At 40.6% G+C, this 6,109-nt stretch overlaps 1 protein-coding gene across 11 annotated transcripts in view; it reads right to left on the reverse strand.

The window, feature by feature from the left end:
* LOC122549160 (neurocalcin-delta) overlaps positions 1 to 6,109 on the reverse strand; it is a 266,843-nt gene that overhangs the window by 62,348 nt on the left and 198,386 nt on the right. The window contains exon 1 of one of the 11 annotated variants that reach the window (XM_043688513.1): positions 214 to 320. The exons of the other annotated variants lie outside the window; for them this stretch is intronic. The gene's annotated coding sequence lies outside the window, so the exon portion shown is untranslated. Of the gene's footprint in view, positions 1 to 213; positions 321 to 6,109 lie in introns of those variants that run through there. 11 annotated transcript variants of the gene reach the window in all.

Below are 6,109 nucleotides of genomic sequence, written 5' to 3' on the forward strand. Positions count from 1 at the left end.
AAAGAGAGAGAGGAAAGAGAGAGAGAGCGAGAGAGGAAAGAGAGAGAGAGGAAAGGAAAGAGAGAGGAAAGAGAGAGAGAGAGGAAAGAGAGAGAGAGAGGAAAGAGAGAGAGAGAGAGAGAGAGGAAAAAGAGACAGACTTTACACCCTCCAGAGGAACTCCTGACATATCTTTGTTGCCATATAAATCTAGAAAAATGTTAAGAACATTACCAGAAACAATGTCTCAAGGTTCCAGAGATTTGGATGTCCAAGAAACTTCATCACAATCCTGCAAGTGCTTCTTGATGATATAACTACAATTACCCTGAGTGGGAGACCTGAAACAGACCCGTTCAAAATTTAGACTGATGTCAAACAAGAAAACGCACCAAAGCTAAACTGACCACAGAGACATATAATGAGCTGCAGCATGTGGATGACTGCAAGGTCATACCTCACTCTGCACCAGATTTGTAAACCATGTCCAAACTCTTCAATTTCTGCTTGCGGGAGACTTGACCCATCCTTGAACGTTGCCAAAACAATCCTCATAGTAACAAGTCTTATCTGTAAAATATTCTACTTCCTGCACATGTTGAAGAGCAGACTCTGGTATATGTTAAAACCCTCCCAAACCTTGTAAGCCACTTCTCTTAAAAGGTTACCACTGATGAGGATATCCATGTGTTTGACAACAATATGTCCACAGAAGTACCAGTGTACAGTCACCACATTCCTATTCTGGAATGAGATTTGCTCTGTATCAGTGACACACAAGAGCTCCAGAGAAATTCCACCCTCAATGTCTCTGGGACATTCTCTAGATTCAATGGGAGGATCATAGATCAAATGCTAATGTCCTTGTTGAAGCCAGCTCTACAAGTTTTTAGGCAAAACACCTGCAAAACCAATTACAACCATCAGATAGACAAAAATCATCCATTCCACCAGGCAATGTTTTCCCAAATCTCAAATGGTGACATTCTGGGAGAGAACAAAGAAAGGTTCACCTCCAAGCCACTTACCATTCTTGACTTGAAATATATCACCGTTCCTTTCTTGTCACTGGGACAAAATCCTGGAATTCCCACCCTAACAGAATTGTGGACTGCAGTGGTTCAAGAAGACAGTTCACCACTCCCTTCTCAAGGGCAATAAAATACTGGTTCAGGCAGCGATGCCCACAACCTATGAGTGAATAAAAACAAAATATTGCAAAGACACTCTGAAGTTCTGCTTGAAGGACAGCAGCATTGACATTGATGATTGGGAGAAGCTTGATACTAACCATTCAAAACAGGGACAATTTGTCCATCAAGCTCCACACGTTTCCATTCCAAATATCATGATGATGAGACAAAGCAGTGGCATAGAGAGAAGGAAAAGGAAGCAAATCCTGTATTCCAGGCACCACTTTCTCATGGAAAATCCTGCCCAGTGTCCAAAAATAGCAGCTTGAGAACAAGTCTGTTCAGTCACATAAAGACTCAGGGTTGCAAGTTTCTACCATTAGAGTCATCCTCAAATCGAGGGACAGGTGACAATGACTGCTTTTACTAGATTATAATTCCATTCCTAGCTGCCATGAATTGTGGGGTTCCATGGAATAACTGACCTCCAACATTCCCTTAACCCTTAGGTTTTACAAGAACACCAGCCCTCTCATCAGCAGTGAAAACCAGAAATCTGAGTATGCACAGATGGTTTTCCAACAAATAATTCTGATGTCGCACAAATGTGGACAGTGTGCAGTGTGTGCCATAATTTATAGTTTGAGCTACGTAGAAGTGAAGGCAGTAATCCAGCCAAACAACAGTGTGGCCTCAGGACATTCTCTCTGCTGTTTTGTTACTAAGAGACTGCACTTGAAGTGTGAGACACACAGAATTAATGAGTTGTTTAAAGCTGACTGGAGGGAAAAAAAACTAAACTGGTCAGAAAGCAAAAATACAAAAGCAATAAAATCAAAGAGTGGATAAAATATTAATTAATTACAACAAAGAAAAAATGTGCATCTTGTTGGAGCTTATCTAAGTAGGTACTAGAGTTTATCTCTGAGTTTTTCAGAATGGAGCCACAAAACCCTCTGCATAATAACAGCTAATACATTACTCCATACTTTTTGGTGAAGTACATGGGAGTAGATAAGGCAATGACTGATTCACACCATTGGCTCAAAGTGCACAAGGTTGCTAAATGGAGAATTTAAATTAATTTTTTTTAAAATCCTATGTTATACATCAGTGCATCAATTCAAAAGGAGTTTTGTTTCGAAATATGACAAATGGATATCACTTAATTTACACAGCAGGTTTCAGTCATCAGGTTCTAATGTGAAATGACATTTACTGCAGGTTTGCACTCGCCTCATCTTCTCAGTTCCAGATATCACTGCAGGATTTTTTGAGTGCACTGACCTTCAGCCATTTTGATAACTTTCTGTACATTATGAGGCCTAAATTGGGGGTGTTCGCTGATGATCGCACAAACTTCAGCACCATATGCATCACCTCTGATATGGAAGCAGCCAAGGTCCATATGCAGCCAGACCTGGAGAACATCCAGGATTGGGCTGATAGGTGGCACATAAAATTCATGCCACACAATAAGGTCCAACAAGAGAAAATCCAAACATTGGCCCTTGATATTCAATGGCATTACTTCTTTGATACCAACCCCAACGCTCTCCCCTGCCCGCCACCCCCCTTCCACCCACCCCCACCCCCACAACTATCAACACCTTGGGGGTGACTACTGACCAGAAAGTGACCCTCTAATCATATTTACAAAGTGTAAGTCAGAAGTGTATTGAAATAATCTCCACTTGCCTAGATGAGTCAAGCTCAAACAATATAAGAAGCTCAATATCATAAAGGACAAAATTGTTGACATCCATCCATCACCTTAAACATTTACTTGCTTCATCACCAACGCACAGTGGTAGCAATATATACCATTCCAGGAGACACTGCAGTAATTCATCAAGATTCTTTCAACAAAATGCTACAAACCTGTAACCACTACCACCTAGAAAGATAGGGGCAGCCGGTTCTTGGAACACCACTATCTGCAAGTTCCCCTCCAAGCCACTCACCATTCAGATTTGGAAATATATAACCATTCCTTCAGTGTTGCTGGGCCAACATCCTGGAACTTTTGACCTAACAGCACTATGGGTACCTTTACACTTCAGTGACTACAGTGGTTCAACAGGAATCTCATCACACCTTTTCCAGGGCAATTTGATACATGGCATCATGACATGTGACATTCTGATATAAAGAACCTCTCCTTCAAGCACATGTAATGGAGTCAGTGTAATACATTCAACCAATCAGTTTTGTGTAATGTACAATAACTTGAGTTAGTAAAGAAACCAGGCTGTGTGTAAATCTGACATATTACAGCAATGTAAATAATTTGTGTCGTTAACGAAGTTCAAGACATTGTTTCACCAAAAACTCAGTCTTTGTGGTATATGGCACATGAACCAATAAATAGGTCAGCACTGAGACCATATCAAATTGACAGTGGTTCTGGACTCAAGAAACTACATCAGTTTTTTTTAGATTAGATTCCCTACACTGTGGAAATAGGTCATTTGGCCCAACCAGTTCACACTGATCCTCCGAAGAGTAACCCACCCAGACCCATTCCCCTATATTTACCCCTGACTAATGGACCTAACACTATGGACAATTTTGCATGGCCAATTTGCAGGATCTGCACATCTTTGGACTTTGGGAGGAAATCAGAGCACCCAGAGGAAACCCACGCAGACACGAGGAGAATGGGCAAACTCCACACAGACAGCGGCCCAAGGCGGGAATCGAATCCGGGTCCCTGGCACAGTGGGGCAGCAGTGCTAACTACCGAGCCACCATGCTGCCCCTTCTGAGCACATGGCTTATGTTAACTGGATTCAAATGAAGACATGACTCAATCAAAAACTCAAGATGTGATCTCCTGCATCACATTCCATGGAACAGCATCCTAAGCTTCCAGTGCCCCAGAGTTTATGTTTGAAATCTGCTGTTTGCCTACAAAGTGAAATATCACCTTAAACATTTACTTACTTCATCACCAATGCACAGTGGTAGCAATATATACCATTCCAGGAGACACTGCAGTAAGGTCCACCTGTAATACAACTTAGACATCTTGACAGTATTTCTTCTTCTGGGAGGACCAAAACATTAACTCTGATTTCTTTTAACAGATGCTCCCAGACCTGCTGAGCTTTTCCAGTAATTTCTGTGTTTCTGATTTATACCATGAGCAGTTCTTTCAGTTTTTATTTAGCACTTGATTGTTTACCTTTCCCAACACCTGCCCTGGTACAGGTAAGTCCCACTCATTACATGGCTAGTACATTTACCCAAATTTCTATAGGCTAACTTTCTGATGTCACACTTTCAGTAGTGTAAATACTAATGATAAGTAAACACTCAAGAGATCTCTATTTCCTACACATCTACAATGTCAAATTTATCAGTTTTCAAGGAGTTCACAATACTTTGGAGTACCTTTTTCTCTAATATAACTGTAAAAGTGTTTTGTTTTGATAATAATATCCCCTTACAAGTTTTTTTCATACTCCCTTAGTTCATCATATGAGGTCTTATGGTACAGAGGGTAGTGTCCCTAGCTCTAAGCTAGAAGCTTAGAAGCTCCAGATTCAAGTCCCACATTGGGACTTGATGACTATGCAGGTTGCGTTCACAGTGTGGTTAAACAGGTTGACTATTAACTAGGGAATCCTTCCAATATGCCTATGGCAGCTGAAACGACAGTCAGTTTCCTGATCAGCCATGGTTGATGGCCCCTCAAGCATATTGCTTCTGGTAACAGAAGCAAAAACAATAGTTGCTCGAAAAGCTCAGCAGGTTTGGCAGCATCTGTGAAACCAGAGAAACCAGAACTGAGGAAGGGTCACCAGACCCTGAAACGTTAACTCTGATTTGTCTTCACAGATGCTGACAGACCGGTTAAACTTTTCCAGCAACTTCTGTTTTTGTTTCTGACTTACATACAGCATCTGCAGTTCTTTTGGCTTCTGGTAATAGGCTGGTGATCTTGCCAGGGAAAAAAAAATAACTAGCTGTGGAAAAAGATATAAGCTTGTGCCTTGTCTGCCTCGTATGTCCTGAGATGTGAAAAAGCCTGTGAATCGGAGTACATTTCTTTGCTATTGTTAAATGAAACTTTCCTGTTCTTAGTTTCCCTCCCTATTCATCAGAATCTTTTTATTTTGTTTGTTTTTTTTAAAAACATGAAGTATTATGTTGTCTCTCATCTGTTTAACATCATGCCCATTTATTCTGGCTTTTGACTTGGAGGGATATAGGCTCATTCGGTGTCAAAAACTTTTCTTTAAACATCACACATTTGCTGTCATTTAATCATATGCAGATGTGCCCAGTTTACTCGGGACATTCTCTGCTTTGTCCTGTTGAGGTCAGTCTTACCTACATTTAGAATGGTAGTCAAGCTTTAAACACAATGGAGAACTCAATCATGTTACGATTGTTATTAGATAAATGCTCATGTTGTTAGGTGGTTAACTAAATTTGGCTGTTATTAAATGTGAATAAGACATGACATTAATAATTAATCATGTCTTGGCCTCAGCTCATCTTTAAAGCATACCAGATTCAAGGAAAAAGTGTTTGGTATATCCATTTTTTGTTTACAGTTGGAGAAGAACTAAAAGGCCCATATATTAATTTCATCACAAAGATGCTAACATCATAATCCAAGTGATTCATTTATCCTTTTTGACACAATTTCACAAAGCATGTCTCAACGTTGAGTTATTATAAAGAAACAACAAAAGATAAAACTGACAACTAACTCTTTTACATAGAGATGATGCCTTATTACTTCACTGTTAATGTATCTTGGCCTGGATTGTGTCTAATTTTAAAAATGTGTTGCTGGAAAAGCGCAGCAGGTCAGGCAGCATCAAAGGAGAAGGAGAATCGACGTTTCGGGCATAAGCCCTTCTTCAGGAATGAGGAGGGTGTGCCAAGCAGGCGAAGATAAAAGGTAAGGAGGAGGGACTTGGGGGAGGGGCGTTGGGAATGCGATAGGTGGAAGGAGGTTAAGGTGGGGATGATAGGCCGGA

Source organism: Chiloscyllium plagiosum, chromosome 4 (assembly GCF_004010195.1).
Source record: "Chiloscyllium plagiosum isolate BGI_BamShark_2017 chromosome 4, ASM401019v2, whole genome shotgun sequence".
NCBI classification, from domain to species: Eukaryota; Metazoa; Chordata; class Chondrichthyes; order Orectolobiformes; family Hemiscylliidae; genus Chiloscyllium; species Chiloscyllium plagiosum.